Raw genomic sequence first — 12,174 nt, forward strand, 5'->3', positions numbered from 1 at the left:
TATCATCTGAGAGTGCTTTCACATTGTCCACCATTTCCAATTGTTTTTTCGACTCTGGAATGTGGGCATCACATTGGGTGACAGATGGGTAAAGCACGGGTACCTTCGTATAGCAATCATATGATTAAAAGTGGGATAATGCTTAAGTGCAATTTTGTTGCTATAAATGCATGAATGAATAATCAGGCAATGATGTCTAAATTTAAGGATAAACAACCTGCTACATTTTGGTCGGAAGACTGACTGCAGCCATAATCAATCTCTGCTTAATTTGGCTTCAAATGACTAATAATTAGAGCAAGGTTATGTTACTTCAAGTACAAGTCACTCCTTAAAGCTTTGATCTCTAGTCATTGAAAGCAGTCTTGCCACTACCTTTAAAGGATAAGACTGCTGTCCTAATAATTAATATGAGAGCAAAAATATTCTGGACTTTAAAATTCAGTTTGTAAAGAAAATGAGCAGTTAGGAGGGAATCTGCCTCTCCATGAGTTAGTCCACTAGGGCTGCAGCTAGGTGCCGCCCGAGACTGTGGACATCATATGATCTTGGATAGCTTGCCGTGTGAAGTCCCCCGCGGCGTCGGTGGACTGCAGGTTTAAGCTTCGACAGGTGCTACAGAGGAGATTGTGACGTTTCGGTAAAGGTGAACAAGTGCTAATCACAGAAGTGTTCATTAGACTCTTTCCAGAAGGTTAAAAGCGACGATTCACTTAGGTTTCATCAAGTCATGGACCGTGGTTACAAGGAATCACAGGTACGTAAAAGACAGTCGAAGCTTTCTCAGGGTTGATAGACCCTGGAAGCCACTCTGGGTCGAAGAGAAGCATTTGAGATGTGACGCAGCAGGTTCTCCTGAGAACTGTGCTTCCTTCGCTCAGTCCCTGAATTTGCCCTTTTCCTCATTGTTAGGACAAAATACTCCGATACCGACAATTTGAAAGGACGAGAGGCTTCTTCTCTGTTCATCCCTTATAGCCAAGGAACAGAGAGCGAAGGGAGCAGCCTGAAGGAGATACAGCCTTCCAGGGTGCACACCCTCTTCCCACCGGGCCCCGCCTACTAACAGCACCTTAATGGGTTGAATCCACTGACGCACACATACAGTGCTGCTGCCACGACGGAATCACCTTCTACTCTAGATCCATTCTAGATCCAAACGATAGCCATCCTACAGGCTTTGCTGTTAGCATAAATCTAGAATTCTGCTCTACTGCTTCTTCTTTACCTAGTATTGTCGACTCAGTTTGGTGTTCCTTTGACCTGGTTTTTTTATTGAAGGAACTCATGACCTTCGGTTCCTCAGATTCCTTCCTCTGCTTTCTTGTAAAGTACTATTCGCTTCAGTCGACCTCACTGTCAGAAGACTCCTTCTCTGCGTGTCTCCTCTGAATGCACCGCATGAACAGGTCTAGACTGGCAAAGTCACTGGCGCATAGCGTTCTCTTGGACAAGACTCTCATTTCAAGCTGCTTTGTAGGCATCTGGCCAGTGCAGAAATCTCTGCCTTTGAGTTGCAGGCCCATTCCTCCTGGTCCTAATCAGCTGTAGCCAAGGTAGCAAGAATGTGTGGTACAAGAACATTGCAGGATGTAAGCAACACCTCAGAAGGGGGTTTCAGGCCCTGTGATGAATAGAGGGTCTGATTCCATATCTTCCCCCCGCCCCGTTAATTTTACTGGTACATTTAAAGCAAACTTCACAGTTACATTTATCACTGAGGTCTTGTACCTTTACATGACAGGTCTTGGTTTTTATTTTTCCCCATACCCCTGCCCGCCCTTCACCCCCTTCACCCTTCCCTATTTACAAAGACTTTGTTTCCATTTTTTCACATTACTTCTTTTCCTTTATTTCTTTTCCCCTCCCCATTCCACTTCCCCATTAGCCATTTTCTTCGAATTTCACCCTCTCAATTATACCATTTGAACCTTATTTACACTTTCAGTTTTTCACACCAGAGAAACTATTTGGTATTTACTCAGGTGTGTCCTATTTATTTCACTTAAGAGTATCGCCTCAATGTGCCTCCATTCAGCTATAAATCTTTCTAATTTCTCATTCCTTATGGCTGAGTAGTACTCTATTTTAGAGAAAAACCATGACTTCTTTATTCATTCTCCAGTTGATGGGCATTTAGGTTGTTTCCAAGTTTTAGCTATTACAAACCGTGCTGCTATAAACATGGGTGTGCATATATCACTGTGGTATGATTCTTTTAAGTCTTTTGGAAAGATACACAGCAGAGCAATGGCTGGATCAAATTGGACCTCTACTCCTAGTTGTTTGAGGTATCCCCATATTGATTTCCACAGTGGTTGACCAATCTAGACTCATATCTTTCACCATATACTAAACTAAAATCCAAGTGGATTAAAGATCTAAATATCAAAGCAGAAACACTAAACTTTCTGGAAAATAAATGACTTTATGAACAAATCCTCACCAGCATGAGATCTTGCACAAAGAATCAATAACTGGTGTCTAATTGTATTAAAAAGTTTTTGCAGTGCAAGAGCACCCACCAACAAAGAAACAACCTACAATGTGGGAAAAAATTTACCAGTTTCTCCTTCCATATCTTATCTGGCACACAGAAAATCAGGGTGGGAACTCACAAAGTTGAAGCCAATGCACTTGTATTGTGCTGTATAAGTAGATACATTCTGTAAGGGTGAAAAATAAAATTCCAATAGTAGGAGCAGTTTATTCACTGCTCAAATAGGCAAGGTCAGGAGTCAGTCCATCTGAAAGTGCATTTATTATAGAAATGTGCTGTTTTCATCAAACCATATAATAATCCTTTTTTTAAAAATCTGAGCCACTGCATACCAAACAGCCTTCAGATAAAGCCAACTTGATATAGTCTTCCTATAGGGAAAGGATGTATGGCAAGTGCATTTATTATAGAAATGTGCTGTTTTCATCAAACCATATAATAATCCTTTTTTTAAAAATCTGAGCCACTGCATACCAAACAGCCTTCAGATAAAGCCAACTTGATATAGTCTTCCTATAGGGAAAGGATGTATGGCTTTGCCAACATGCATTTACTGGTCAACCTGACAGCCTCTCACAACTGTCATTAGAAATGAGTGCTCAGTAATATCCTTGCTAATATGAATCAACTCATAAAATAGAAGGACTCACAAAAACCAAAGTTTTGCCCCTGCAATATTGAGAATCAGCCCCTGAAATGCATCCAAGGGAAATTTCATGCTATGCAGGCTATATCTTGGGTTCTAAAACATCCCCCATGCTCTCTCCTCTGTACCACCATGAAAAATGACCCTTATATTTGAAACTTGAAGACAAACTACTTCATTGTCAAGTAAATCTCATTAGGATTCACCCAGTAATTAATAAGCATCAATTAAATCTAGCCAGACTACTGTTCATTGTATTGCGCACTAGGGTTCTCAAAATATTTCCCAAACTGAGCTTTAGGAGACAATTAAAAGGAAGAAAAGAAGTGTTTCAAATATGTACTAAGAACAGCCCAAAACTAAAATAAGTATACTGTTATCTGAAGATTTCAGTAGGCTCAAACATGGCTGCTAAGGATGATCAGTTGTCAGTCCTTACTTCTACTTCCCTGCTGTTCATGGGACCAGTTGACTTCCATTACTGACACCTCTCATGCACACTGGGTTTCAACGAATGCCATGAACGTGGTTGAAGACCATTTTTCCGCTTTTTGGTGCTATTGAGAACTTCACAAGCATTACAGTCTATGTGAGGGACATGCTGAGTGAATGGGTGCCCATTTGTATTTGATGACAGTAACTCGTCAGACATAAATCTGCCACAGTGAGTGATGAGTGAAGATAAGACACTGGTGGAGATACTTTGAGAAGAAATACTCAATTTTTCATTTTTTTTGTACTGGGGATCGAACTTGGGTCCTTGTGCTTACAAGACAGGCAATAGAAGCACTGAGCTAAATCCTTGGCCAGAAATACCCAACTTTAATATGTAAGAATATTTTTCTGAGAAATATGACCATTACCAAACAGTTGGTAATTAACTTATTAAAATACTTTAGTAGTCAGTGTAACTCCTGTGTTGCAGAAAAGTTTTTACTTTTGGAACCAACCAGTACATTACTGAATACAATAAATTGAGTATGGAATCTGATGACAGAAAACCTGATATTTTGAGAACTATCTGTCATTAGTTTGGAAATAAAAGATAAATGTAAAGGTGGGAAGGATGTGGTGTGTGGTACAGTGTACCTGTGAAAGTTCCCAACTGGGATGTTTGTAACTCACAGATTTACTATTTATGCTTTATTCCTACAAATCTTTTTTATGTTTATGCTTTTGCTTTGAAGGGAGAAGTTACGATTTTGATGGATACAGACCTACCTGAAAATGAACACTCAAGTACTTAACAGTTAATAAATTCCTGAGGTATCTCCTCTCCACTCCTCTCCTCTTCTTTCCTTTCCCATGCATGAGAAGCTTTATGATTTATCTTTTCCTTATATTCAATTTGTACACAGTCTAATTTTAAACTAGTGCTGTCTCTTCACTTTGTCATTTGAGTTCTTGGAAAGTGTGAAAGAACTATAATTAAGGACAATTAGGAAACAAAAGTCTCCAATGTATACATATTGATTAAGACTAGTCCAGTCCAAGATGAAATGTTTAATGTTCAGGCTTAGTAAAAACCAGAAGCCGAGGGACTTGTTTACATCATTCCTCAAAGTTCTGAAAGAAGTAAATTGCATAAAGAGGAAATATTGCTTTGTGCTTAGGGCCAAGGCTTGAGAAATGAGCATTAAATACGAGAAATTGCTTGAGGTTGGTTGGGTTTCACAGTGGTCAATAATTCTAGAAAGCACAATACATCTTCCTCCTCTGGAAATTGGCTTCTGCAAACCTCCAATTGGGGTGTGTGTGTGTGTGTGTGTGTGCATGTGTGAGGGGGGGGTTGGGAGTTGGGTGGGGTGTAGGGTACACTTAAATTTGGATAGACTAGTTGTATGGAAGAAACTCCAATTTCCTTCCATCAGAAAAAGTCATTTTGAATAGAAATTGTTTGATTGGGGGTGGTGGTTATGAGATTCTTTTCGTTTAGAAGCATCAATTCTCCACCTCATTAATTTCTGATTTAAAATTCTTCATTGTTTAAACATCACTGTTTGCCTCCTGTTCAGAGTTCCTGATTTGGAAAGAATCCTGACACATTCATTAACCATAGAAGCATCCAAGGCCCTGGCTACATTATCTTATTAAACGAGTGGTTGTTTTTATGGCCCATCATAAAAGAACACAAGATCTACTTCCTGTCATCAAACAGCCACAATGATTTGAGAAAACAGATCCAGTAAGATGACCTCAAATTTTGCTTCTGCCAAATGGGGAATGTTTGTGACAACTTTTAAGACTTCTGCAAAGATGCAACACCTCCAACTATTTTCACTGAGGTACAAACAACTCTAAAATAACTTTATAGTGAGAAGAATCTGCAAGGTGGACCAGTCTGTGTCACATGCTCCATCACAGGACAAGCTATGATATACCTCGAGGCATGTAAGGCATTGGAAAACTAAAGAACATCCGAGGAGCACAATGAATGTACATTCCACTTGCTTGGCTTGACTGCTGCTCCTTCCTCCACTGCCTTCCTGCCAGTATCATCTCTGCTACCACCGAAATGCTCTTCTTTAAATGATTGCTAATTATAACCACTAGATGTTTCCTTCCTGTGTACAGATGAAGTCCAAACATTTTAGCATTGCACATAATAGCATCTGTGTTCTGATTTCTCTCTGTCTCTCTGGATGACAACCTCCCCCTAGTCCTGCTGCCAAGTCTTTATCCCTTAAGCCAAATTCAGAAATAACTTCTGCCAGGATTCCTTCTCAGGTCTCTTATCCTCTTGTAAATGTATTGTTGTGCCCGTCACTCCTTGCAGGATCCAAAGGGAATGCTTATCTGGGAAAGTAGATGTGTTGGGCTTTTGAAAATGATACTCCAAAGTATACTGTATGTCCTTTCTACTTTAATCTGCCTGCTCCTAGTTTTTCAGACTCTAATAGCAAACCAACAGAATGGAAAGAGAAACTACTACCTCAGCAGCATTTATTAGAAGTGGGTATTTGAGACACAGGTAATTGCCTTTAGGTTGTAGTTACTTAACAAATAGATCGACTTTCTTACATTGTATGCTCATTTAGAGACTTTGATGGGAGCAGTGGGCTCACTACAGTTCTTTAAACTACCATTGACATATTATAAGTTACCTATGTTTGGTCACATCTTCCATTTGACAGGAATCTCAGCCATTTTAGGCAGACAATTTTTGTTTCTGTGTCCCTCTGCTAATAAAGTGAGACATTCAGAGGTTCTAAGAAAATGCTGAATTATCTTAGTAAATTGGAATAAATATCCTTTGAATATTTTTGGTGAACAAAGACATAAAATTGCTGAGAATGTAATAAGGGTAACTAATAAGTGAACCAATTTTTAGGATTTATAAGTGTGGGACCCTAGATATTTAGTCTCAAAACCCTCCCCACTTAGCTTAACTAACTCCATTTTAAGTTGGGAAACCATAAAACAGAGTGCCAGAACCGACCCCCGATGAACTCAGGCAGTAAAAATTTGCTCGGTTTGCTTAGTTTACTTAGTTGTGATAAGAACAAAGTCAGGCAGATGGGAGGAAAGCAATTCCAACCTCAGAGAAGAACAGGAGCCTCTATATAGATAAGAAGAGCACACCGCATTCCTGGGCACAGTGACCTCTCTTTGAATCAGCCCCCTCCCTGATGTAGTAATTTTCCCGCTTTTGCAAGTGCCCCAGCAACATCCAATAGATTTAGAATGTTAGAAAAGAAGCCAATAGAATAGAGAAAATTTCAAGCCACTCAAACCCTATAAAAATAGGCTAGATTAGTGGATCGGGACTTCAATTCGAAGTCGCTGCGACTACACTGGGGATCCAGGCTCGAGCTTGCAATAAACTCCTGGTATTTACATCAGAAGAATTTCCTGGTGGTCTTCTTGGGGATTTCGCGACTTGGGCACAAAGTAAGGAACTTGATACATTAGTTTCAAGTAAGCCAAACAATAGCTCCATGAACAGAAATAAGACATATCAGAAACATGTCATTAAAGAATCATAAGAGACCAATAGCTTTTGTTTTATCTCCTTTCCCTGACTCTGGTTTCATCCAGGGAAATAGTCATAACCAAGATCTGCTATATGACCAGAAGCCAAGAAATTTTACAAAGTGACTTTAAAGTGTGTGGGAGGTGTTGAGAGTTGACCTCAGAACCTTTGAATTAAGTTACATCCCCAGACCTTTTTATTTTTTTGAAACAGGGTCTGTCTCCCAGGCTGGCCACCAACATGCAATCTTGCCTCAGCTACAAAGCTAGCATATTTGCTAATCTCAAAGACCTAGCCCAGTACATTAAAATTTCAAATACTACGACTGTCGGTATCTCAATATCACTCCTCCAGGAGGCTTTCCCTAAATCCAAGCTCATAGATTAGATACCATTTACAGAACGCCCCATAGGATCTGTGTTTAACTCCAGCGCTTATGCTCCCTACTGCTAACATCTGTGTCTGCCTTCCTTATCAGATTACTGACTTTGCAAGACAAAACTGGCCCAGGGAAGGAAACATTCCTTCCCTCTACTCTTCTACATTTGCTGGCTCATCTTTAAACTAATTTGACATAAAACAGAATAACAGGAGATTAACAAGTTTAATTACTTGTGTATGGGAGACCCACAACAATATAAATCTCACAGAAATGGTCAAAAGAGCACAGCATATAGACTATCCAGAGCTGTGGGAAGATATAGGGGTCGGAGACTTCTGGAGGGAAGGGCCAACAAACTGTGGGAGGTTCAGGGGAGGAAATGTATCGTGAATAAAAGTTGTCTGGTTGTGCAACTGAAAGTCAGGTGATACAAGCTGTCTTAGAGTAGCTCTCTTCTCAACACTGATACATTGTTAGTGAAAATATCCTTCACAAATATAAACTTCTCTCAAGGAGCTTCATTTATTTTGGGATGTTGTGGGGGGGGGTGTTGAAGAACATTTTCTGTGTTAGCAGCTTTTCAACTTCCTGTAGCTCAAAGTAATCAATATGCCAGAGTGGAATATTTTGAACTCTTCAGTGTCAATATATGTTTAAGAAATAATGAGTGTGAAAGGGGTCTCGAGCCCCCTTTGGGCGCCCCCTCCCAATCAGGTCACTCACGCACCGAGAGGTCCGGCAGGAGATCTTTATTGAAGGGAGTCAGGCGAGGTACAAAGGCCGGGAGGCGAAGAAAAGGAGGCGGGTACCAAGGGAAGGAGTGTTGGCTCATTTATAGGGTCTTGGGTGGGAGTTTTGCAATTTTAGGGGAATTAGCTGTTTTTTAACCTATTGCAGGCCACATTGCCTTATAAGGTCTTAGTCCTGCAGAAGTCCCTTATCAGATGTTGGCGTCATTTCTGGGAAGAATTCAACTGGGAGGGGGGAAACGAAACTTAAATTGGGAAAACGAAACTTAAATTAGGAAGAACCCGGAAGTCAGATATAAAATGGAGGAGTTTAGAGTAACATGTACAATTTCCTAACAGAGTGAACGCACATACTCAGTTTGGAGTGGCTCAGTCTTGTTGACAACAATGTCTCAAGATTCTGAAGCCTAGAAACATGCTGTGGATACAATAGCTTCACATTCAGCAGTGAGACTCCTCCGCTCCTCTGATTATGCCCATGTAGCACATCCATGGGGTTTCTGGCCACTGCTAGGTGTATCCTGTGATTGGCCAGTTCTCTGCTTTCAGAGCCGACCGAACTTCTGCCTCCTGAACAGATGAAGTCCTGTGGAATCTTATAGCTCTGGACTCATCCTACCGCCTCAAGACGGCTTTCATATTTCTCTGTGATCCATTACGTGCTTTTTTTTACCATTTAACTCTCCAGAGGAAATGTTTATAGTATTTATCGCTATAGCTGCATATTGCCATTTGTTTAATCCCCTGGCTAAAGAGTACTTCATTATATGAATATATCACTCTTTGCCTAGCCACTGCTCTTAGTGACATGTGGATAATTTCCAGTTTGAGATTGTTATGACTAAGACTACTACAAACAGTATAGTATACCTTGGGGTGAGTAGCTGTACACATTTCAAATGTATGATTGCTAGGTTGTGAAGAATATCCAACCTGTATAGATGTTACCAGATTTCCAAAGTGATTGTGTCAGTACACACTCCTAAAGCTATTGATGAGTTATTCTTTCCAAGTGTGTATGGATAGATAGATGATAGATAATGTGATTAAAATTGATTAGACTATTCTTACCTTTATTAGTCAAGGTTCATTTAGTAAAGATTTGTTAAGATACCAGGCACTGTGCTAGAGACTGGAAATGTAGTGAAGACTGGGAATTAAAGCATCCCTACTCTCATGAACCTTATAATCTAGCGGAGGACAGAGACTATATACAAATAACTACTAAACATTTAATTGATTAGAATGACAGGAACTATGATAACAGAGAAAAATGGGATGAAGAAGGTAAATAACTGAAGAAAATATAGCCTCATTGGGACAGAGGCCAAGTTTAGGGACTTCCCTAAGAGAAGCAAGAGGAAGAGCGAGTCTAGTCGGACCACCAGCTCATAACATACTTAAGCAGCAGGTTAATTAAGTCCTTATTGTATGCAAGTATTTTATGAGATTAGGAAGCTTTGAGCTTTAGTTCCCTTCCCTCTAAATCCTGACCCTACACATCCAATAAATTCAGAAATGGACACGAAGATTCATGGCAGAATGACTAAATCTAAATTACGGTCTGAATATCGGTGTTGCTGAATTCATACATGGAGATCCTAACCTCCGAGGTGATGCTATTGGGGGTGGTGCTTGGGAGAGATGATGTAACAGACAAGGGTAAAGCTCTTTCAAATGGGGTTAGTACCTTTGTTAAGGGTGCCTCTGAGATCCAAACCTCAGCAGGGCAAGCAGCTTCAGATCTTAAATTTCCAGAATAACCTTTCTTGACTTCATGCCCTTCCTTCTGTGCACGCTAGAAGCAGCCCCATCTCAGGAGCTTTGCTAGACTCACTGTAGGCAGCAGCTCTCAGTGGGTGCAGTCTTAGGCCTGCAGCATTTCCAGCTGTTGCTGCACTGGTTGCCCTACTGTTCTGGGGCCTTGGAGTGCCTCACTCTCACAGTTTCACTAGACACAGCCCTAGTTGGAACTTTCTTGGTGGCTCCAACCCTGCAGTAGATTTCTGCCCAATCCCAAGTTGTTCTTGACATCTTTTGAAACCTCGGTGGAGGCTTCCGTGACAGATGCACAGCGCATCTACTCTGTTCCTCAGCAGAATATTTGCCACGACGGTATCACCAAAATTTACAGTTTGTTCTTTCCTGAGCAGACTCCAAGCAACATCCAAGCCCACAAGAGAGATGGTTGGGTGGTAAGGACATCTCTGCCACAATTTCCATGGCAGGCACTTGAGTGGCACAAGACAGCAAGATCCTGTGGGTTGGTGCCTTGGGTTCCTCTCTAGAAACCTTGCCCTTAATGATTTCTCTTGGGCCTGTGATGCGAGGGCCAGCCTCAAAGTTCTCTGAAATGCCCTGGGAGTCGTTCTCCTGATGTCTTGATGACAGTACCATATTAGTCGCCTTATCACACAGTCTCTTGGCAGCTGCCTTCATGTTCTCTCCCAAACGTGCTTTTTTCTTTCTTTCTTTACATGGCCAGGCTGAGAGTACTGTATTACAAATCTTTATGTTCTGCTTTCCTTTTAATTATAATTTCTATCTTTAAATCATTTCTCCCTTCTTGAATTTTATTATATGCAGTTAAAAGGAGCCATGCGGCCCCTTGAACACTTTGCTGCTTAGATGACACTTCTGCCGAATGTCCTAGCTCATCACTCTTAAGTTCTGTCATCCATAAAGTCGTGGGACATTGACACAGTTCTGTCAAGTTCTTTGTCACTCTGATCAGCGATGGCCTTCCCTCCACTTTCTAATACTTTATTCCTCGTTTCCATCTGAAGCCTCATCAGAATGGCTTTTATTGTCCATATTTTTGCCAATATTCTGATCATGATAATTTAAGTTCCAGGTTCTCCACAATTTTTTTCTCTTTTTGAGCCCTCACCAGAATCACCCTTAATGCTCTAGTTAATAGCGATTTAGAATTTTGCTAGTCTGTGCTTTCAAATTCTTTTATCTTCTACTCTCAACCCAGCTCCAAAGTTATTTTTGCATTTTCATTTGTATTTGTTATTGTATCTACTACTTTCTTAGTACCAATATTTAGTGTTGGCCCATTTTTGCTGATTTAATACAAATTTATTGGCTTATAGTTCTTGAAGTTGTTATTAGCAAATTGCTTATAACATCTCTACTAAGAGCCTTCGTATTGCATCATTCAGTGGCAGAAAGTAAGCGGGTGAGAGATAGAGAGATAACTTATGCACTTTTATACTAAATCATACATGTGTATACTATTTATTTATACTCATGCACATTTATACTAAATTAATAAAGCTAGCCATGAGGATGGAGCCCTAACAGCATACTCAACTATTAAAGGTCCTATTTCTTAGTAATATGAAAATGGAAAGTAAATTTCAACATGAGTTTTGAAGAAAACAAAGATTTAAACCGTAGTAGTTACTTTGCCCCTTCCACCATGTGAAGGCACAAAAAAGGTGGTATTTTTAAACCAAAAGTGAGTCCTCATACAACATTGAATCTGCAAGTTTGACTACATTTACACCATTCCCACTTTTGTCCTATGGCTGATGTACCTTTTGCCTCTACATGGATTACGTTTTTGTTGTTTTAAATGGTGTTTTAAAGCCACCCGTAGTTTTCCTCATTCTGCTATTCTTTATTTCTCTGGTAGTGTTTCCATCTGGGATCCTTTTCCTTCACCCTGAAAGCATTTCGTTAATATTCCTCATAGTACAGACCTTTCAGCAGTGAATTAGCTCAGCTTTTGTTTCCTAAAAGTCTTTACTTATCTTCATTTTAAACAGATATCTTCACTTGTAGAATTTTCAGTCAGAAGTTTTTTAAATTGTCACATGATTGCACATATTTATGCAGTAGAGAGTGATAATTTGATACATGTATACTGTATAATGATTTAACAGTGTAACTAGCATTTCCATCTCCTTAAACATT

At 40.1% G+C, this 12,174-nt stretch overlaps 1 long non-coding RNA gene across 1 annotated transcript; it reads left to right on the forward strand.

Moving 5' to 3' along the window:
* The first annotated feature begins 657 nt into the window (after positions 1 to 657).
* On the forward strand, positions 658 to 5,797 carry LOC104863943. Its single transcript, XR_780733.1, has 3 exons — positions 658 to 757; positions 4,334 to 4,412; positions 5,162 to 5,797. It is a non-coding gene; the product is annotated as an uncharacterized LOC104863943 (long non-coding RNA).
* Positions 5,798 to 12,174: the final 6,377 nt, after the last annotated feature.

The sequence above is a fragment of the Fukomys damarensis genome, unplaced genomic scaffold, assembly GCF_012274545.1.
Source record: "Fukomys damarensis isolate Sample0158 unplaced genomic scaffold, DMR_v1.0_HiC HiC_scaffold_14, whole genome shotgun sequence".
Classification (NCBI taxonomy): Eukaryota; Metazoa; Chordata; class Mammalia; order Rodentia; family Bathyergidae; genus Fukomys; species Fukomys damarensis.